The sequence below is a fragment of the Rattus norvegicus genome, chromosome 11, assembly GCF_036323735.1.
Source record: "Rattus norvegicus strain BN/NHsdMcwi chromosome 11, GRCr8, whole genome shotgun sequence".
NCBI lineage: Eukaryota > Metazoa > Chordata > Mammalia > Rodentia > Muridae > Rattus > Rattus norvegicus.
The window spans coordinates 52,707,698-52,731,393 of NC_086029.1; positions in this window are offsets into that span (position 1 = coordinate 52,707,698).

The window sequence follows — 23,696 nt, forward strand, 5'->3', positions numbered from 1 at the left end:
GTTTCCCTGCGGTCTAACTTCTTGAGTTCTTTGTATATTTTGGATATAAGGCCTCTATCTGTTGTAGGATTGGTAAAGATCTTTTCCCAATCTGTTGGTTGCCGTTTTGTCCTAGCCACAGTGTCCTTTGCCTTACAGAAGCTTTGCAGTTTTATGAGATCCCATTTGTCGATTCTTGATCTTAGAGCATAAGCCATTGGTGTTTTGTTCAGGAAATTTTTTCCAGTGCCCATGTGTTCCAGATGTTTCCCTAGTTTTTCTTCTATTAGTTTGAGTGTGTCTGGTTTGATGTGGAGGTCCTTGATCCACTTGGACTTAAGCTTTGTACAGGGTGATAAGCATGGATCGATCTGCATTCTTCTACATGTTGCCCTCCAGTTGAACCAGCACCATTTGCTGAAAATGCTATCTTTTTTCCATTGGATGGTTTTGGCTCCTTTGTCAAAAATCAAGTGACCATAGGTGTGTGGGTTCATTTATGGGTCTTCAATTCTATTCCATTGGTCTATCTGTCTGTCCCTGTACCAATACCATGCAGTTTTTATCACTATTACTCTGTAATACTGCTTGAGTTCAGGGATAGTGATTCCCCCTGAAGTCCTTTTATTGTTGAGGATAGCTTTAGCTATCCTGGGTTTTTTGTTATTCCAGATGAATTTGCAAATTGTTCTGTCTAACTCTTTGAAGAATTGGATTGGTATTTTGATGGGGATTGCATTGAATCTGTAGATTGCTTTTGGTAAAATGGCCATTTTTACTATATTAATCCTGCCAATCCATGAGCATGGGAGATCTTTCCATCTTCTGAGGTCTTCTTCAATTTCTTTCCTCAGTGTCTTGAAGTTCTTATTGTACAGATCTTTTACTTGCTTGGTTAAAGTCACACCGAGGTACTTTATATTATTTGGGTCTATTATGAAGGGTGTCGTTTCCCTAATTTCTTTCTCGGCTTGTTTCTCTTTTGTATAGAGGAAGGCAACTGATTTATTTGAGTTAATTTTATACCCAGCCACTTTGCTGAAGTTGTTTATCAGCTTTAGTAGTTCTCTGGTGGAACTTTTGGGATCACTTAAATATACTATCATGTCATCTGCAAATAGTGATATTTTGACCTCTTCTTTTCCGATCTGTATCCCTTCGATCTCCTTTTTTTGTCTGATTGCTCTGGCTAGAACTTCAAGAACTATATTGAATAAGTAGGGAGAGAGTGGGCAGCCTTGTCTAGTCCCTGATTTTAGTGGGATTGCTTCAAGTTTCTCTCCATTTAGTTTAATGTTAGCAACTGGTTTGCTGTATATGGCTTTTACTATGTTTAGTATGGGCCTTGAATTCCTATTCTTTCCAGGACTTTTATCATGAAGCAGTCTCAGTCTCATACAGATCTTTTATGTTCTTGCTTAAAGTTACACTAAGGTATTTTATATTATTTGGGACAACTGTGAAGAGTCCTGTTTCTCATCCTGTTAATCCTTTGAGTAGAGGAAGGCTACTCAACTGTTTGAGTTAATTTTATATCCAGTCACTTTGATGAAATTAGTTTATTTTTATCCGTTTTAGGAGTTCTTTGGCAGAATTTTGGGGTAACTTATGTATACTATAATATCATCTGCAAATAGTGATATTTTGACTTCTTTCTTTCCAATTTGTAACCCTTTGACCTTCTTTCATTGTCTGACTGCTCTGGTTAGGAGTTCCAGTGGGCAGCCTTTTCTAGTCCCTGATTTTAATGGGATTACATCAAGTGTCTCTCTATTTAGTTTGATGTTGGCTACTGGTTTGCTGTATATTGATTTTTACTATGTTTAGATATGGGCCTTGAATTCCCTATCTTTCCAGGACTTTTATCATGAAGGGGTGTTGAAGTTTGTCAAATGCTTTCTCAGCATCTAATGAGATAATTATGTGTAGAGAGCAGTTTGCAAATTCATTTGAGATAGCAAAAAAAAAAAAACCCTAGAGAGCTAAAACTATTCTCAACAATAGAACAATAGAAGAACTTCTCGGGGGAAATCAAAGGAATAGAATTGAAGACCCAGAAATGAACCCACACACTTATGGTCTCTTCACCTTTGACAATGGAGCCAAAACCATCCAATGGAAAAAAAGATAACATTTTCAGCAAATGGTGCTGGTTCAACTGGAGGTCAGCATGTAGAAGAATGCAGATTGATCCATTCTTACTGCCCTGTTCAAAGCTCAAGTCCAAGTGGATCAAGGACCACCACATAAAACTAGATACACTGAAAGTAATAGAAGAGAAAGTGGGGAAGTGCCTAGAACACCTGGGTACAGGAGAAAATTTCCTGAACAGAATGCCAATGGGTTATGCTCTAAGGTCAACAGTAGACAAATGGAACCTTATAAAATTGCAAAGCTTCTGTAAGGCAAAAGACATTTTCAATAGGAAAAAAATGGAAATCAAAAGATTGGGGAAAGATCTTTACTACATATGAGAGAGGGCTAATATCCAATATATACAAAGAAGTAAAAAGTCAGACTCCAGAGAATCAAACAACTCTATTTAAAAAATGGGTGCTACAGAGATAAACAGAATTCTCAACTGTGGAATATTGAATGGTTGAGAAGAACCTAAAGAAATGTTCAGCTTCCTTAGTTATCAGAGAAATCCACATCCAAACAACCTTGAGAGTCCACCTCACACCAGTCAGAATGGCTAAGATAAAAAACTCAAGTGACAGCAGTTGCTGATGATGATGTGGAAAAAGAGGAAAATTCCTCCATTGTTGGTGGGATTGCAAGCTGGTATAACCACTCTGGAAAGCAATTTCCAATTCCTCAGAAATTGAACCTAGTACTACCTGAGGACCCAGCAATACAATTCTTGGGCATATATCCAAAAGATGCTACAACATACAAAAAGGACACATGCTCCGCTATGTTCACAGCAGCCTTATTTATAATAAGCAGAAGCTAGAAAAACCCAGATGTCCTTTAACAGAGGAATGGATACAGAAAATGTGGTACATCTACACAATGGATGATTATTCAGCTAGTAAAAACATGACTTCATAATATTTTAGGCAATTGGAACATATCATCCTGAGTGAGGTAACCCATGCACAAAGGAGCACACGTGGTATGCACTCACTGATAAGTGGATATTAGCCCCAAACTCAGACATAATTTACAGACCACATGATGATCACAAAGAAGGAATTTCTAAGTGTGGATACTTCAGTTTTTCTTAGAAGTGAGAACAAAATACTCACAGGAGGAAATATGGAGACAAAATGTAGAGAAGAGATTGAAAGAAAGGCCATCGAGAGACTGCCCCATCTGGGGATCCATCCCATATGTACACAGTATTATGGATCCCAAGAAGTACATGCTGACTGCGGCCTGATATAGATGTCACCTGAGAGGTTCTGCTAGATCCTGACAAATACTGAGGCACATGCTAGCAGCCAAACATTGAACTGAGAATGCACTCTCCAGTGGAGAAGTTAGAGAATGGAATGAAAGACCTGTAAGAGTTTGCAACCCCATAAAATGAACAACGATATCAACCAACCAGACAACCCAGAGCTACCAGGGATTAAACTACCAACAAAATAGTACACATCAAACAACCCATCACTGCACCCATGTATGTAGCAAAGGATGTCCCTGTTGGCCATCAATGGAAAGAGAGGCCCTTGGTCCTGTGAAGGATTGATGCCCCAGTGTAGGGGAATGCCAGGGCCGGGAGGAGGGCGGGAGTGGGTGGATGGTGGGTGGCAGAGCATCCTCATAGAAGCAGGGGGAGGGTAGATGGGATAGGGATTTGCTGAAGGGAAAACCAGGAAAAGGGATAACATTTGAAATGTAAATAAAGAAAATATCCAATAAAAGAAAAAAGTAAAAAAATAATATGTGGGCATATATATTTCTATGACATTAAACAGATTAGGTGTAAGCCTAGCATTTCACATAGAAAAAGCTGACAGTAATAAAAATAAATGACATTCCAACAGAATGAAAAGTCTTACGTCAAAAATAGTGAGGAAAAATTTTTCACCAAGAATCATGTGCAATTGGCACTTTATGGAAAGATTCAGACAATTATGCTCACAACTCTAAAACTGTATTTAATTATTTACTTTTGTTTCATAACTTTTAAAGCTGCTTAATAATGCCATTAGAGAGATTAAGAACTTACTTCTGGAAATCAGTTTTACTCAATGGAATGACACTGGAAATATCAACTGTATTCAAGGGCAGGATTCAGGTTGAAGAGTAATTAGTCCACGCAAACGCTGTGTGTGTGTAGGTATACATGTATGTGTGTGGGTGAATGTCTGCATGTATGTGTGTGCTTATGAGTATAAGAGGTGTTAAACTACTGGGAGGGATGTTTGTTAGCCAATAATAAGCAATACAAATTGATTTAAAAATTTCTAATCATGAAGGTATTTTTTTTTATTTAGAGCTATTGATCTGAAAAGCCTAGGCTCCTTCACCTTTCCTTTTGGCATGGTAAGAAGCATTATTTCAAGTTCTAAATAATTTCTCCCATGATAAAAAATAGAAATAAAAGTGATTAGCTACTTTCAAAACTGTTCTAAATTTTTATTGGTTATTTTGTTTATTTATTTATATTTCAAATGTTATCCCCCTTCCCATTTTCCCCTCTGCAAAACACTCTACCTACTCATTCCCCTTCTCTGAGGGTGCTCCCTCACCCACCCATCCACTTTCAATTCTCTGCCCTAGCATTCCACTACACTACAGCACCTAGCCTTCACAGGACCAAGGGTCTCTCCTCTCATTGATGCCAGATAATGCAACATACGTAACTCGAGTCAAGGTTTCCCCCTTGTATAATCTTGTATATTCTTTTGTTGGTGGTTTAGTCCCATGGATCTCTGGGTGTTGTGGTTGGTTGATAATGTTGTTCTTCCTATGAGTTTACAAAACTCTTCAGCTTCTTGAGTCTTTCTCCTAATTCCTCCATTGGGGTTTTCATGTCAGTTTGATGGGTGGCTACAAGCATCCACATATGCATTGTGGATCTGGCAGAGCCTCTGAGGTGACATCCATACCAACCTCCTGTCTGTAAGTGACTCTTGGTATCCCCAATAGTGTCTGGGTTTGGTGATGTGATGTGATGAATCCCCAGGTGGGGCAGTCTCTGGATGCCTTTTCCTTTAGTCTCTGCTCCATTCTTTGTCCCTGTATTTCCTTTAGACAAAAACAATTCTGTGTTAATATTTTGAGATACATGGGTGGCCCAACTCTTAACCAGGGCATACCTAACCTCTGGATGTGGTTTCTACAGGTTTCCACTCCCCCTTCTTGGGTATTTCAGGTAATTCCATCTCTGTTGTGTCCTGGGAGACTCGTGCTTTGCTGTCCTCTGGGACTTTCTAGTGGCTACCCCCTGTTCCCCATCCACTACTGCTATACACCTCTGTTCAATTTCCTGACCCTCTGTACTTCTCCCCTGTCTTCTCTCACATTTGATCCTGCCCACTTTCTCCCTTCCCATCCCTCTTCTTCCCAGGTCTCTCCCTGTTTCTACCTCCCATGATTATTTTGTTCCCCTTTCTAAGTAGGACTTAAGCATCCACATGTCCCTCTTCCTTCTTCTTGACTTTCACATGGTCTATGAATTTTATCATGCGTATTTCAAGTTTTTTGCAGAATATCTACTTATCAGTGTGTGTGTGTGTGTGTGTGTGTGTGTGTGTGTGTGTGTGTGTGTGTGCCATCTGTGTTCTTCTGTGACTGAGTTACCTCACTCAGGATGATATTTTCTAGTTTCATCCATTTTCCTGCTAATTTCATGCAGTCTTTGCTTTAAATGGCTGAGTAGTACTCCATTGTGTAAATGTACCACTTTTTCTGTGTCTATTCCTCTGTTGAGGATGTCTGGGTTATTTTCAGCTCTGGGCTATTATAAAAAAGGAACATAGTTGAGTTAACTTAAAAAGCAATTTCTTTAGAAATATTATGAAACATTGCATATATTTTACCTTCACATATGTATGTATGTGTGGTAAATTGATAAATACTTTAAATTGTGACACTAAAGAAAATATGTAAAAAGTTATAATTAATGAATTATGCACAATTTAACCTTACCAGAAGCCATCAAATTAAATATCTACATTAATCATATAGTTATACTTAGTTTTTGAAATCTAAAGGAAAATTAAATATTAAATCTCTGTCACATATTTAGTAGTCACATGATTTAAATAGATGTATTTTTTCTTGCAAATACTGTGATTTTTCTTTTTGTTTCCTTCTGTCTGTTTTTCATTGTCTTGGTAGGGAGAAGGTCTTGTTTTGCATTTTGAGGTAGTGTAACCTCAAGTGATGCTCAAACATGATTATCATTTTAGGGTTATAAGAGGAAATTAGCTTAACTCTGTGGTTTGTTTGTTTTTGAGTTAAGAATCCATAACCACATCCAGTGGATAGGCATAGTCCCTGGTTGAATTTGCCTTTCTTAATTAAATGTATCATTGTATTAATTCAGTATTTTTTGAAATATAATACCTACGTCTGGCTTCAGGCAAACTCCACAGTATTTAATATTCAGTGTGATTTGACTGCTTTAACAATAGACTACAGATTGGGACGAAAGTAAGAATGTACTCCTTCACCCATTTAGAGGCTAAAAACACCTAAATAACTGACAGAGCAGATTCCAGAAACTGAGAAATCGGTGCTTCCTTGAGTGTCTATTCAGTTGTTGTTACTCTGACAATCTTTTATATTCGCTGTGATTTTCTATACATTAACTTGTCTAAATCTTCAGCTTCTTATAGCACATCACAATAATGTCATATAGGATTAGCCTTACCCTATTGATATAATCTTAACTAGGTTGCCTAAACACAGTTAGTTTCCAAACAATACTACATTTACAGTTAATAATCCCAGGACTTTGAAATGTTTGGGAAAATGAAACAGGTCATAATGATAGTAAAAGTTGTCTAGAAATCAAATATATGCACTATCCATTAATCTGAGAACAAAAAGGAGAATAAAAATGTGATTTTATCATTTATCATACCTGCATTTCAAATGGAAAAAGCAAGAAATATCAGCATGCAAATATGAACTCTTGAACAGTGCATAATGACCTACATAGTTACCTTTAAGTTATTCATAGACTTTTAAATGAAATCCCAGTGCAGGCAAGGGATAGTTTTTTTGGAGTCATAGTATAGTCAGGTCCCACAGACTGCCACATGATACAAGCTATTATCACTGCTAATGGAGGCCCTCAAGAACTCAATTGTAAGTCCCTATTGCTGAATACTACACGCACAGAAACTAATGAAAATGGTACCATTTGGCAACTTGCTCTCCAGAGGCTAGCTTCCATACAACTAGAAGTACTATGCTGTCTACTGAGGTTGAGGTAGAAGATCAATAAAGCAATAATATTTAGCTATAAACTCTGTAAGCTACAATAATGACAGGGTACATAGTGTACATCCAAATACAGTAGCAATACCAATACTATGAGAGTAATCGAACTCTGGTTAGATTTAAGATTTACTCCACATTATGTAACCCATGACTGGACTGTGAACTGCTGCAAAGTCTCGTGACAGGATTGGTCACAACACTGCATGGGAAGGTGATGTAATAATTCTGTTAAGTAACTGTATGTAGTTGTAAACTTCTCTTACTAGTTTTCTTCTGTGATGTATGTCTATGAGCAGTCAATTTTCCAATACTCATGCACATATTGATAACATGAGGTGAAATCAGTTGTCTTGAAAACCTAGAAAATGAAGTTGGGAGAAAATGGTAGTTCTGTGAAAACTTAGAGCGGAGGGAATGGGAGAGAACTTGATCAAAATACACTATATGCTTGTGTGAAATTCTCAAAGTAACACCACACATATATATATGTGTGTGTGTGTGTGTGTGTGTGTGTGTGTGTGTGTGTGTGTGTGTGTGTGTATGTATATGTATGTGTGTGTGGTATTTTATTCATTTATATTTCTTTTTTTTCTTTTTTTTTCTTTTTTTCGGAGCTGGGGACCGAACCCAGGGCCTTGCACTTCCTAGGTAAGCACTCTACCACTGAGCTAAATCCCTAGCCCCTTCATTTATATTTCAATGTAGCTTCTACATAACTCCTACATACATATTTAAGGATTAGAAAGAACTTGTCCTGCTTGTCCTGTTCTTTTGTTGTGAATAATACATCCATTAGGCAAGTGAAATTTTCATTAATAAGCCTTTGATAAAATAAGTGCTTATTAAAGCATACTATTCATAAAAATAATTGAGTAACATAGCTCTTTACCATTAAGATGAGATTCATGAGTTACAAAGTTTTGATAGTGAGATCGTTAAATAGAAGTGTTTTGTGTCTAGTGATATACTTAGAGATAATTTAGAGAATTAATTTTGTTGATACTTACTAAAACTTTTACAGGTACAGCAGCCAACTTCTCTTCTTATGAAATGTTCAGCTTTGCTTTTAAGCATAGTGACTTATGTATCATGTATCTGAGTTAAAAATGTTTCCTGATAAATCACCGAGGGCATAGTCTCCTTGAGGTAGTGATACTCATATATGCGACTAGTTTATTTGAGTCACATAAGTTCTTGAATCTAATTGGATAAAGGGTGAAATATTACTCAAAATGAGATGAAAAAATGACATTTTATGCATCAAAGAACAGGATTCAATGTAGTACTCAATAGAATATTTAAAGCAATTTTACTGATATTGAATAGAAATCACTGAATATCCTACCTGTAAAGAATTTATTAGTTCAGTTCCTTGTTTGAATGGAAGATAATTTTTTCATTTATTTTAATCATTGATAATAATCAAGCTCTGCTGTGTGCATTTAACATTTCCTCAATAAATTGTTTAAATAATGTAAGTTTATACCCAAGTTACTCAAGTTTAATTTTAAAACTGCAATAGGCCAGAGTAGATTTTAAATTTGAAATTCAATTTGCATGTGGACACAGAGTATAATAGAAAGGATAATGAAATTGCATTGCCACTAGAAATGTTTTATTATTTATCAGGGAATGTCAATGACACGCTGCACACCACCAACATAAGCAATTCTCAGTCCTGTATTATGGGCATGAAGTCACTCATTAGACTAGGGAATGATTTGCACTGAGGAGTGACAGTTTGTGCCATGCCAGGAAAATTTATTTTCTCCTAACCACCAAGGTCAGTAAGAGTGTTCACTATTTTCAAGCAATGTTATTATATACATAGATTCTTATATAAAAGTAGAATTCTATCATGCCCTTCTTTACAGATAGCACTCAGGAAGAGGTTGCTTTCAGTAATGGAATCACATTCAATAGAGAACAGGTATCTCAGGTCATGTCCTTGGCTTCCAAGTGCAAATCATTAAGTGTATTTGTGAGGACCATAAGACCTAACTAATTACAACATGGCCTTTATCATAATTTCTATTTTTCCTTTCTCATAAGAACAAAAACACACCCAGGTATGTGTGTATACATTATATGTGAGGTTACATTAGTATATATTATATAGTAATGTGAAATATGTATAATGGAAATATGCTTAAGCAAGTTTTACGTTTATTTAACATGTATTACCCAATAAAAAACCTATAAGTAGTAGCTGATCTCTTTTTGAAAGGAAGTATAACAATAACAGGAGTTATGAATAAATAGAAATAATTTACATTTCATTATTATGCAGTTGCCCAAATTGCCATGTTTATCCAAACTGCAATGACAACTATTGCTAGTATCAATGTCCATAGAAAATGAAATTAATAATTTGAATGATAATTACAAAAATCTACCTATACCTGAATAAAATGAGCACATTGGAAAAATATCCTGCTCGGGAATTATAAGTCTTCTACAAAGTAATTCTATCATATTTTGGGAGAGAAGAGTGCATATGTGCTACATTGCTGAATAAAATGTTCAATTTTTTTTCTGTTGTGTCTTTTATTTTCTATGAATGACCCTTACAATTGCTTTTGATCACATATTAATTGTTGAATCAATGTTTAATAGAATAAATTAAGTAACTTATAAGAGTAATAATCAGATTCTAATTTTACCTCTTTGTGATTAAAATAAGGTCACTATGATTCTGATTCATGTGTTGAGAATTAAACACTGTGGATTTTATTTTATTTAGCCATTTTATGACTAAGCACATTGATATGTGATTTTGAAACTTTTATATCTCAGAAACTATTCATTGTTTGATGATGATGATGAGGAGGAGTTTGATTATGATGATGATTGTCTATAGGAATCCAGACTGAATGATAATATATGTGATAGTTTCACATACTCAACGTAATGAAGAAAATGAAATTTTGAATGAATACATGAAGAAAGCCCAGAGTTCATAATAAAATTAAAATAACAGTGAAAGGAAACTATAGAATAACAGAGTGATTATAATGGTATGATGCAAAGAATATGCCAACCTAAAATGATGTACAGAATGAAAATGTTTTTAAAGTTTCTACTAATTTCATAATGGACTGTTATTCAATTTCCTTTCTGTTAATAATGATTTAATATGAATATTTGCATCAAATATGATTAACCTCTTTGGAATATTATGTATTTTCCATTTAATTGCTTTCAGATCTCATAGTTATGAAAAACAATGACTAATATAAATTCATATTCTATTCATTGAATGCATCAAATCAGATATATTATTTGAAAACATTTCATTGTCTTATGTGATATTTACTAATTGAAAAATATTGTTTATCAGATTCATGTATATATTTATAAAAATTAAATAAAATATATTCTTATTCTTTAGTTTTAAGTGTCAGATTAAAAGTAATATAAGAACTAGAAAATATTGCTACCAATACTATTGATTAATAATGTCTGTGATACTTGCCATATGTCAAATACCACAGTGGAGATGAACTCTTTTAAGTGACATGTAATTGAAGGATATTTTAAATATATTATTTAATTCAGTAATTGGATCATGACACTTAGGAGACAAAGGATGGAGTACATTTGGTCATTTATATACAAAAGTTATGTGACAATAATTATGGATTGAGAAAATTAATTTTTTATTCATTTCATCAACTTAACACAAGTTCTTAAATATATACAATATATGTATAATATATATATATATCTAATAAAATACACATGCAGGAAAATTATTTCTAAATATGCATAACAAATGCCTTTTAGCATGTGCATTTGTATTTATATTATATTTGTATATATCTTATGGAGTTTATCTTCTAAAATTTAATGAAAGCAGATTGTTTTAAATAATGCATTTCCTCTCCCTTGAACACTATGTAGAAATGACCCTTTCAGATATACTCTGGGTCATGACACTAATTTTTGGTAGTGAAGGATCCCCAAAAGAGCTCGATAGCATCTAAATTCAGAAAATAACACTTCTCAAGCGAGTACATCACAAATCATGAGGAGTAATAGGGTGTGGGCTTATGTATTTAGTGTAAAGTTCTGGTATTGCATCTACCATACTTGGGTTTTGAGTTTTGCCTGGAAAGCAAAATCACGCATCTCCTTCGACTTATCTTTTGGTTCAGTGTAAGATGCCAAGTTGTTATTTTCTTCATTAGCTTATAAAGTAGAGCTAAGTTATGTAAGTAGAAACTACAATAAATATTTAACACTATGAACATATGAGTTTGAAATGCGCCTGCATACCAATGCAGCTGAATGCTGCAACTCCAAGTGCAGTTGAAAAGCTAGGAAAATATTTTATTAATTTTTTAAACTATTTCACCTTCGAGTTAAGGGATAGTTATTTATTTCTTGTTTTATTTTTATTTGAGCATCTCTTGCATATATACGTGAAATACACTAATTTGTATCATTTGATTTTCCATCCCCCTTAACGCCTCACAATGTGCCCTCTCGAATTAATGACCTTTCATTTTTTTCTTTTTGTTACGTATGTTATTTTATGAGCCCATTTAGTTTTGCCGTAATATGTGTATGTTGAGGGCTGACCACTTAGGGTTTGGATCAATTCCCTTAAAAGAATTAAGAGAGAAAAAAATACTGAACAGAAACAAAGAGCAACCAAAACTATTAATGTAACTTTTTATACGGGACTAGAGAATTGTGTGATCTTCCTCAATCCAGAGTCAGTTCTTGTTTATAGGAATACTATCTATGTCCTGTTCAGAAGAAAAAATAGAACAGCAGTCTCTCTGGTCCTCTGATTCCCAAGATCCTTTGATCCCCACTTCCCTAATTCTCCTTGATTGTTTAGCGTAAAGACTGTGTTACTCAAACTTATGCTTGTTAATACTGGAAAGAGAATATATAGTAATGAGAGATGGATAGCCAAGAGTGGGAGAATTAAAAAGCAGAGAGGATGGAGGAGAGTTGTAAGAGTAGGAATATAGGGAGAGACATTTAGCTCTAAGGGTTATTTGAAGGGTTTCATATAACAGTACTACTGTAGAAACTTTCTAAAATATAGCCATATATGAAAGAAATCTAACTATTGTCACCAAATCACATAAGTTAAAATGTTTCAGTTAGCCATCTTTAACACAAAGTGAAACATCCACTGCCAGGAATAAATTACCTGTATTTGTTATTAAACAATTGGGTGCAACGGAAGTCCCCAAACATCTTAGTCTAATGCCAAGACTACTTGTTACCTCTACAACTTGATAAGGAACTAACCATGAAGATAACACTTACATATCACAACGAACATGAAGAAGATGATCTGGTTCTTAACTATAGCTTTTACCTCTACTGTCTAGTGCTTATAGTCTGGAAAATTCGCTGCTCACTACCAAAAGAAAAAAGTTAACCATCAACCCAGCTGCAAATTTTGTGATATACACCAGTGTTGTGCCTACAAGTCATGCTGGTGAACAGTTGTACAAGCATGGAGTAACCAACCACTCCTAACTGGATTTAAAGTTAGCTTCTCAAATGGAACCAAGAATCTGAGACTAGATAGTTCATTGATTAGCAGAAAACCAAGTTCTGCTAAAGAAACAGACTATAAATGATTCCCAATGACATTTTGCCATAATTATAGTTCAGAGCCTGCCTAACCATCACAGAAGCTTCATCTTCTTGCAGTAATTAGGAATGATATAGAGATCCAAAACTGGACAATGTTCAAGGAGTGAGACACCTTGTCAAACTCAGTTCTACATGGGATGCCTTCATCAAATATCTCACCACAGGGTCCTAAAACTGTAAGGGTCGGTTGGAATGGATGACTCCAAGGAAAAATGTCCTCCAGACATAGCATACGATCCACATATTAACTCACAGAAATTGTTGCAGCACTCACAGAGCTTGCACACAAGCCAGATGGATCCTCCATGTTGAGAGAGGAAGTAAAAAGAAGATCTCATCTCTAACCAGAGAGCTATCTGCAATTATGAATTATTGATACCTAATTGTACAAGGAAAAATAGTGGAGGAGCATTGGGTATTACTGGATATGTTATAGATGCTTCTGAGTTGGCTCAAAGTAGCTGGATCATATAAAATGAACTCAATGGTATTTTTGTAAACATTTTCTCTAATACTGTTTATAGTGTGAGAGAGAGTGTGTGTGTGTGTGTGTGTGTGTGTGTGTGTGTGTGTGTGTTTATGACTGTATGCTTGTATGTTTTGACTTCAGTGTGCATGGTTGGGCATATCTGCTTGCTATTATTTGTGTTTTGTCAGCTATTGTTTACAGAAAGAGGAACAAAGGCCTTGGAGTTGAGTAGGTGTAGATGTGGGAGGAGTTGAGGGAGGGGAAAGCATTATCAGAATAGCTGTGGATATTCACTCTAGTAACTCGGAGAGTTTAGAGAGTTACTTCTTAGGAGGCTTGACAGTGAAGGGCTTTGCTCAATATTGCTCTACAATGGATTCTCTGAGTAAGTGGACATGATGCTATTATACCAGAAACAGGACTTCAATAGATAGTAGATATATCTGCATATTTTGGAATATATACCAATAGTTTCCAGAACTGTAAAAATTTACAAAGTTAATGCTATGATGAAGTTACTATATGTTATTACACTCTGGTATCAGAAAGAGAGTAAAGTAAGTCTTTTTGATGATAGTTTTGCTCAAAATATATCGTACCTACACACACATAAAAATACATTTTCAGAGTTCTGTTTTTTCTATTCTTTTCTAGAATGCTTTGTGCTTTAAAGTCTATTTTACCAGCCTTTGCACAGTGATCAGTATTGTCATAAAACATATTCATTATTAGTTTTCAGAGATTCTATAAATATTTCATTGTTATCCATATAATGTAAATTTCTTTAAAATATTTTAAAATATTAGTTTGGTAAAGGGTGTTTGCTTTATTTTCTGCTTATGTTAGTGACATGTATACTAGCTTTTATGTATCATTTTTGTACCATTTACAGTGTGCTATATTTTTTATTCCATGTAGGTCTGTTTTGTTTAATCAAGTATTTGATTATTCATATTATCAATTAATGCTTGATTATTCATAATTAATTAAAAGAAGATTGAAGTAGCTAGACTAAAAATGGTAATCATTGATTGCTCTCTCTTCTCCACTGGTTCTGTACATACATAGATATGAGGGCATCTTATTCCATAAGTTTTCTTGAATGGATTATGGCGAATATGACAACATGTCAGTCTCCAGTTCCCATGAAAGAATATTCAAAGAAACCTTAATCTTGGACTCAATACAAAAGATTATTAAGAAAGAAATTTCTTCATTCTATAAAAATACAAAGAAAATGGATATATTTTACCTGTAAATTTTCTAGTCAATTAGTAGAAAATTAGTTCTTTGTGATAACTGGGTAATTAGCATTCTCCAAATGTGGAAAGAAACCCATGACATTGAGAAATCCAGTATAAAAATCTTAAAATATACTTCATGAGTATGAGTCTGTTCCTTCTCCTCTGTTCTAGTCATGGTGGGAAAGGATATGCCCAGCCTGCATAGCTCCAGACAACACTGAATCTTCTACTGAAAGCATGTAACATTAGGGCTATATACATTTTTTAACTTATAATACATAGTTAATTACTGAAAATTATAAGCTAGTAACTCTTACTTTAAATTATGTGTATGAAGAATATTTTATGCTTTGCTATAGACATATCATTTTTCAATATCGATATCAATATCATCTATGCTTTCTTTTTGTTTTTAATTTTTTCTTCTATTGTTTTAGCAAGCATTAAAAACTTGTACTGTTTGTTTTTAAATCATTTTAAAGTAATTAAAAAGCTTTATTTAAAAATTATTTGACAGGATAGGAGAAAAGATGTGAAACTAAAGATGTGGTAGATACAGGGGATTAAGGTAGAACATACAACCTTCTTCAATGCAACATAACCTCGGCGTATTATTAGAAATCCTACTGACAGGTCTTTTTTAGATAGTAATTGTCCTTTCATCTTCTTTCCATGTAACTTTTGATTTTACATTCCTATATCAAGGTGAATCTTAGATATAATAATCATTCAAAAATTCAAAAGAAACTGGCGAAAGAATCTGTTGTTTTCTTGAAGTTTCATTCTTTCATGTTTTTCAAAGTCATATGAGTTTTATGCATCTGTATGTATGTGTGTATGTGTGTCTGCCTGTCTGTCTGTCTGTCGGTCTGTCTCTGTGTGTGTGTCTGTGTGGCTGTGTGTGTGAGAGACAGATGCCACTCAGACATTCCTTATTACAACCTATATTTATAGCATTACTCCTTACTACTCATTACATTTGATGTTTGAAAATCGATAACTTGGATTTAAGCAAATTACTTAGGCAGAAAGATATAATGTCTGTTTCTAAATAGATACATCAATATCATAACTTCAAAATATGTTATCAATTCAAATTTGGGTATATATCAAAATAGGTCCTGAATTTTAAAAGTTTGTTTTCCTTTTTCTACACCACACATAAATATTACCTTGCATATGAACAGTATCCCAGGTCACATTCAACGTAAAACTGTAACTGAGACACTGAATTGCATAAGGACTGCTTAAACCATCTTTCATGTATTCCATTTTAAGAGTATCCCATAGCATGTCTGCAGTGTGATAGTTAAAGCACTGATGAGATAACTCCATTGGGGAATTTTAGGATATTTTATATTCAAACATTCAGGATTCTCAGGTGAACAGATGAGCATGTAATACCCATACTTACGCTTAGCAATCTCCCAGAGAAGCTCCACAGTTGTTCTTTCAAGGGAAGGCATAGTTTTTCATGTTCAGAGTTGTATTTTTAAGTCCTTATATTTTGGGGTAATTAATAAGTGTAATAATATTCTGTTTCAGTAAATTAAGAGAAAAAGCAATGATGTCACAAATGTACGGTAGAGAATAAAAATATCTTTTGTTTATAGAGGTAAAGAACGATATGAAATGGTAATAGTTTACGCAATGAAAATGGAATACTAAGTGATGGGAGATTACCTTTTCAAATAGAAGGTATTCATATAGTCTAATATGAGAGTACTCTTAACTCACAGAAATGATATAAATTACCTACTATAAAATAAATTTTTAAAAGATTGGTAAGAAAATTATTATAGTATTACCATCAGTATCTTAGATATAATGTGTTAATAATTATTAAAATTATGAACGAATATGAAAGTTTTATGTATAAAAATTAGATATTTTTTCAAGAACTTGATAACTTTACTTCGAAAAATGAGACACAATTATTTTAATGTATTTAAGCCTCCACTGTAACTTATTATCTTTCCTTTTATTGAATAAATGTAAGTCCTAAAATACTTAAAGTAGCATGTTTTGCTGTCTTCTAATACAGTATAATAATATAACCCAAATTAGAAGCTTGTAATATGGGAAAAAATAATGTTTGTTTTTTTTTACTGAACTATCAGGAAAAAACTATGTAATTAATTAAACAAAGAGGGTAGAAAGGTAACTTAAAATGAGCAAAAAATAATAAAAAAGGAAGAAAGAAACGAAACTTAGTGAGCATGTAGGCATTATTTGTCCCCATTTTAAGTATCCTATGTTCATAAGTGGTAAGCAACTGACACAGAAATGATCCCAGAACTCTCAAAAGTACATTACTTAGTACAATAGTGTTGAGAGGCAGTGTTTGAAAAGTTTAAGAGGTCTAAGCTTCACATTATTTTATCCCATTTAAGGAATCATATTTTCATAGCATTTCTTTGAATTGGTAAAATTGTTCATATTTGGGCATAGTTGTGGTAAGTTGTTTAGTAAAGAATTATAGCTGACCAGAATGACCATCACTGAAACCGTGTATGTTGGTATTTGTATATATGTGCACCCTGTGTTCTCTAACTGTTGGAGATTAAAACTTAACTGTCAATATGCTATTGGTAAGAGGGTAGATAGCAAGTGTGCCAACTTGAAACAATCTAGAGTCACCTGCTAAGAGTGTTTTCCTGAGGATTTTCTAGGTAAAGTTGGTATGCCTGTGAAAGATTGTCTTAATTGATAATTGATGTGAGAGACCAGTAAACTGCAGAGAAAAACGATTCCTAGGATTATTATTTTGAACAATATAAGAGAGAAGAAAACTAGCTGAACACAGGCTGACAGTCATGAAGTTAGTTAGCCTGTGTACATTCATTGACTCTGTTCTCGACTGTGGGTATGATGCATCAGTTGGATGCATCTCTTATCACTGTGAAATTTCTGCTATGATGTGATGAGCACATCACATCTGACACTGGTAGCGGAGTTAAACCCTTAGTCTCCTAAATTGCTTTAGATCCGTGGAGTTTATCACATGGAATTAACTTAACTAGAATATGTATAATCTCAACTTCTCAGGAAGCTGAGACAAAAGAGTGTCCAACTCCAGGACTCTTGGAGACTAAGACTGCACCACAAGTCAGCCTGGGGAACCCTGAGATCTAAAATAAAACCATTTAAGAATTATCCGAGTGTTAAAGCAGTTTTTGAGCCTTCAATGTGCTCTGTATGCAAATCCTAGGGCCACACTTTTGTTTATTGTTTTTCTGTCTTCAATTTCTGCAGTAAGCATTGTGATAGCTGCTGCCTTTACCTTTGTTTGGACTTTAATTTCTCATGCAAAATGGCTCCATCGCACGATGAAATAGTTACGTTATCGTCTCAGATGAGCAGCATTTTCTCAGCAATGACTTATTGGGTCTATTAACTTCAACCAGATTACAAATGAACAAAGGGAATTGACCTGTCTTCAGTGAAATATATCCTAGTCTGTTCCCTTCAAATGAGAGGCAAGAAATAAACTTATACATAATTCATTAATTTCAAAGTATTCGTATATAATCACTAGATGTCGAGGAGAACCTACTATGTGAAACAGAAAAGATTGTTCCACTTAAAAATGGAACTATCCAGTTTTCCATCACATACCTGGATGACATATTGAGTGGCTGTTTAACGAAGGTAACAGATAATGCCAAAATAACCGACATGATTATTTTACTCTCTTTATAATTATGATGTAAGCATAATTTCCCAATATTAAAATTATATAAACATATGATATATAGAGTGAACCACTACTTCAATATGAACAATTATATATTTCTGAACAAAATTTATTGATATTCTCCCAAGAATTTTTGCCTGTGCATTCATGACTAATACTAATATGAGTTATGTAAAGCTAATTTAATATAATTTATTCTTTTTGTTAGAATTTACTAATGAACCTACATTAGCCTCATATTTTAACTTTTGGAAGATTATAAAAAAATTGAAAATTGCCCCAAATCTAGTACTATTAAAGAAATTACTTTGTTCTAAGGGTGTAGAACTTGCTTACCAAGCAGGAGAGGGTGGGTTCAGCTCTCAAAGCCGCAAAAAGGAAGAATATAGTCTACCTTTTCTTGGATAAGTTCTTATAAAAATGAACTTCAAACAGTAAATTCATCCACATTGCTCAAATTGTTGGGAAAAAATAAAGATCTCCATAATATTCCAGAAGTTTGGAGTGATGCAACATTTTTAAAATTTTATGAAGGTTTATTGGTCTCACTGTTATTTAGAGATTATCAAAACCAGGTGAGGTGCCCTATGCCTTTACTTCCCGGATGCTGGAGGCAGATTCTGTGAGGTTTGTATTAGCTGACTCACATGAGTGGAAGGACAGCTTGGGTTGCATAGGGAGATCCTGTTTTATAAAATTAAAATTCATTTTTGGGTTTCGTGCTTTTTATTTGTGTACAGATAAGTTCCTAATTTTATTTAATTTTTCTATCTTGTACATTGAGATTGACTTTCTTCTAAATTTTTATTTACTAGTGCATTATAAAATAGAATTATTTTTTCATATTTGGGTAATTTAGTGCACTAATATTCTGTATCAGTCACATTACCTTACACAAATTTTGGAGAATTTTATATTTGTTTTTTAAGTACAAATATCAGTATTTTCCAGATTTCTCTCTGATTCTCTGTGTGACTTAGAACTGTGTTATCAAAGTGCTAAGTTTACATTTGCTCTTAAACTCCTAAGTTTCTAACTCTGTGCTATTAATTTCCAGACTGCTTCCATTTAGAATTAAAGAAGTACATTTTAAGAATTTAATTCCTTATGTCTGCTAAGGAATAGAAAAATCCCTCTTAGGGAATGTTGTGAACTTGAAAAGAGTGTGTACTCACTGGTATCTGGACATAGTATGTAGATGTCAGTTAAACAAAAGTGGTTGATACTATTGCTATTTTCTTAAATATTTTCAATTAGCTCCATCAACTCATGTTTCATTGTGGAGAATTAAAGATTGCAAATATAATAATGTCCTCACCAATTTACTCCTGGCATTTTACCACTTTTAACTTGATGTATTTTAGATTTGTGTTTGTAGACACATGCACACTAAGAATTTTTATAGCCCTGTTTAAAAAAGTGAAACATTTACCACCAAATATCAGATTATTTTAATTGATAATTTTCCGTAATTTTATTTGAGACAACTTTTCTTGATTTGAGACTATCTGAAGTAATTATTTATGTGTATGTAGAGTGTGTGTGTGGCTGTGTGTGTGTGCACGCGCTCGCGTGTGTGCATGTATGTGTGGTTTGAACAAAATGATCTTTATAGGCAAATAGCTTTGAATGCTTGGTACAGCTGTGACACTGTTTAGGAAGATTTAAGTTTGGCCTTTTTGGAGGGTGTGTGTGTGTGTGTGTGTGTGTGTGTGTGTGTGTGTGTGTGTGTGTGTGTTTCTGTCTGTTTGTCTTTCTGTCTCTGTCTATTTCTCTCTGTCTTTCTCTTCATTCTGGCTGGAATGCAGACACACATACCTTTACTCTCTCTGTCTAAGATAAAGACTTACCCTTGTACACACCTTTAATACCAAAAAATGATGTCTAATTGAAGGGCAAACACATTGATGAATCAGAGAAAGATTTGGCTGAGTGACTCAGAGATAGGATATAACCAACTCTCATGAGAACAGACAAGAATGAGAAGCTACGTAAGAGCAGTGCAGAGAGAGTAGAGAGTTTACTTCAGGGCCATTTGGTTCCTGGTTGGCAGGTTTTCCAAACAGAGCTATTCTGTGAGAAGCCAAGAGAAGTTAATTTGAATCAATCAGCCTGGATAAGGAAATTGAGCAAGAAAAGCAAAGTTGGACCAGCCAGAGTTTAGAAAACCTAGAAAGGGGGATCTGATTCTACAGTAAATCTCAGAGGCTGAAACATTCTAGGCCTAGATTAGCAGATGGAGGGTAGAAGCTACGGGCTTCAAGGTCAGGGTTTGTAGATTAGATAGTATTATTTCTAGAAGCCTCCAGGCACAAGCTTAGGGATAGTCAGATAGAAATGCTCTGGGCTCAGTCCAAGCTACATATTAGTAAAACTTGATCACCAGAATGCTGGCTTTCATCTCATCCCTCCTCTGAGTAAATAAAAGTGTCCTTACATAGATCAGTCTGTAAACATCCCCTCTACTAGTCCGTGCTATGCCTGACTGCTTCCCACCCTAATGAACACTAAGACTGTAAAAAGGTCCTGAATTAATTCCCTTTTTATTAGATTTGCCTTAGTCACGACGGAATGACAATTCCTTCACAGCAATAGACAAACAACTAAGGGACAATCAATCTGAAATGCAGAACCCACTTCTGAAATGGTCATTGTTTAACAATAATACTGAACATTCGTCAACTGGAGTATTGTTTTGCTGTGAGAAAGAACGGATTCTTCATGAATACAACTCCTAGACCAGAACTTAAAATTTCTTCCTTTCAGTGAATAAAAACTGGTTAGAAATCAGCATATACTTAAAGACTTTATTATAAGAAATGTGCAAAGTAGGGAAATCCATAATGACAGAAAGACTATGTTAGTGTTTCCACAGAACACTGAGTCACTGGATATGGTAGAAGACTCAGTGTGTTTACTTCATTAAATGTCTTAAAATGTATTTTGTGTTTACACATTTAGATATCTGTGTATACTAAAGGTCACTAAATCATGTTATTTAAATGGGTGATTGCAACACAAGAAGCTTAATAAAGCTATAAATAATTAGAAAAACAACAAAGAAACCAACTTTGGAAGGTTGGGAAAGAATAAATCTGGGAGGAGTTGGGGAAGGCATGAACAAATACACAGTGTAAAATTCTCAAAGAACTAATTAAAACATCTTTCTATTTTAGACCTATTAAGTAAGGTCTTAGATATAAAACGCTTTATACCAACTTCAAATATCCAGGTGCCTGTAAATTTTTGTCTTCAGAGTGGCCAATACCCAGGCTTATTTCAGTTCATCAAATAAAGCTTAGATTTCCATATGTTGTACCAGATCCTTTTTTCCTTTCCTTTTCTTTTTATTTTATTTTGTATCTTTTTAATTATTCTTTAACCTTTCTTACAGTCCAGTCATTATTCCCCTTCCCAGTCCACCCTCTGACTGTTCCTCATCCCATACCTCATTCCCTGTCTCCAAGAGGATGTCTCCCACCTTCCTACCCAACCAGACATCACCTCTCCCTCAGGCCTCAAGTCCCTCTAAGGTTAACTCTATCTTCTCTCACTGAGGCCAGACCAGGGAGTCCTCTGCTATTTGTGTGTCCAGGGCCTCATATCAGCTGTGTGTGCTGCCTGGTTAGTTGCTCAGTGTCTAAGAGCTCTCAGGGGTCCAGGTGAGTTGAGATTGCTGGTCTTCCTATGGGGTCACCCTCCTCAGCTTCTTTCAGCTTTTTCATAATTCAATTGCGAGGATCTCCCACTTCTGTCCAGTGGTTGGGTAGAAATACCTAACTCTTTCACCTGCTTGCTGGGCCTCTTGGAGGGCAGCCACGCTAGGCTCCTGTCTGTTAGCACTCTAGCACCAGTAACAGTGTCAGGCCTTGGAGCCTCTCATTGAGCTGGACTCCAATTTGGGAGTATCACTGGATCATCTTTCCCTCAGGAGCTTCTCGATTTTTGTCCCTGAAGTTCTTTCAGACAGGAACAATTCTGGGTCAGAGGTTTTGACTTTGGAATGGCAACCCCATTCCTCCACTTAATACTTTTTATTTCTACAGGAGTTGGACCCTCCAATTCCCTCTTCTGACTAGGGTATTTCATCTAAGGTCCCTCCCTTTAAGTCCTGACAATCTCACAATCTCTGGTACTTTCTAGAAGTTACCCCAACCTCCACCTCCTGAGGCTGCCACACCAGATCATCTCGCTGTGTCCTGGTTTTTGCTTTGTTTTGTTTATGTTTTCGTTCTTTTTCCCTAAGTGTCCATTTCTTCAGTATTGTACAAGTCAATTTTCCGATAAATCTAAGTACTTTTTTTTCATTTTTAGCCTTTTACGTGTTAAAAAAGTTTTAAGCGCTTTGTATTCAGAACTGAGTATGAAATGTTCCCTTTAATACTTAGTTCAATTTTTCAAAACATCACAATATCTAAAGATTAGGTGAAGTTCTGTATGAATGTTCATTCCATCTTTAAATCTCAACTTTCATTATAATAATGTCTCCTGAATTTAATTTTCCATTTCCTGTGCATCTCTGAAAAGAATGTCTCCCATTTCAATTATTAATACATTTCAATATCTGAAACACATTCTAACTCCAATTTCTAATAATGTTAGATATTACAATCTTTATGGATCTAGAGCCCTTTGAGCTCTATCCTCTTGCCTCCTTAAAATCAAACTGAATATTTCAGGCCAAACTGAAATGCCTACGAAGTTTTAATTTAAAAGAAATCTATTTAATTTAGTTGTTTATATAACAACAATATTAAGCTACTGATTAAGGGGGGCTCCCTTTTCCTTAGCTATTGTTGACCAATAGCCCATAAGGACTTTGAAATCTTGAGCAGTGTTTGGATGTCCATGAGTATGACTGAAGGAATTCCAGAGAACATTCAGTGAGATAGTTCTACTCTATTGTTTTGAGGGTAGGTTATATAAAGTTTCTGCAGGCTATGGGTAGGAAGGGTTGATTGGTCGTAACACAGTACCTAATTATCTTACCACCAGAACTGCTGAGCAGGACCCATGTGCTGAATCTTGCAGGGCTTGCAGGCTCATTCTAGAAATTAGGTCTGGTACCTGTGCTTAGAAACATTCTCCAGATTAGGTTGGAGAAGGGAAAGCCCTGTGACTAAGGGAGTCCTCCATTTTGCACTGAACTCAAGATGCTATCCAGACATAGGGAACTGCTACCTAAATACTAAGGACTTCCAATAATATTTGATTTCAAATAGTTTTAAAAACTAATAGTACAGGTAGACTGCAGAATGTGGGAATTATAAGATTA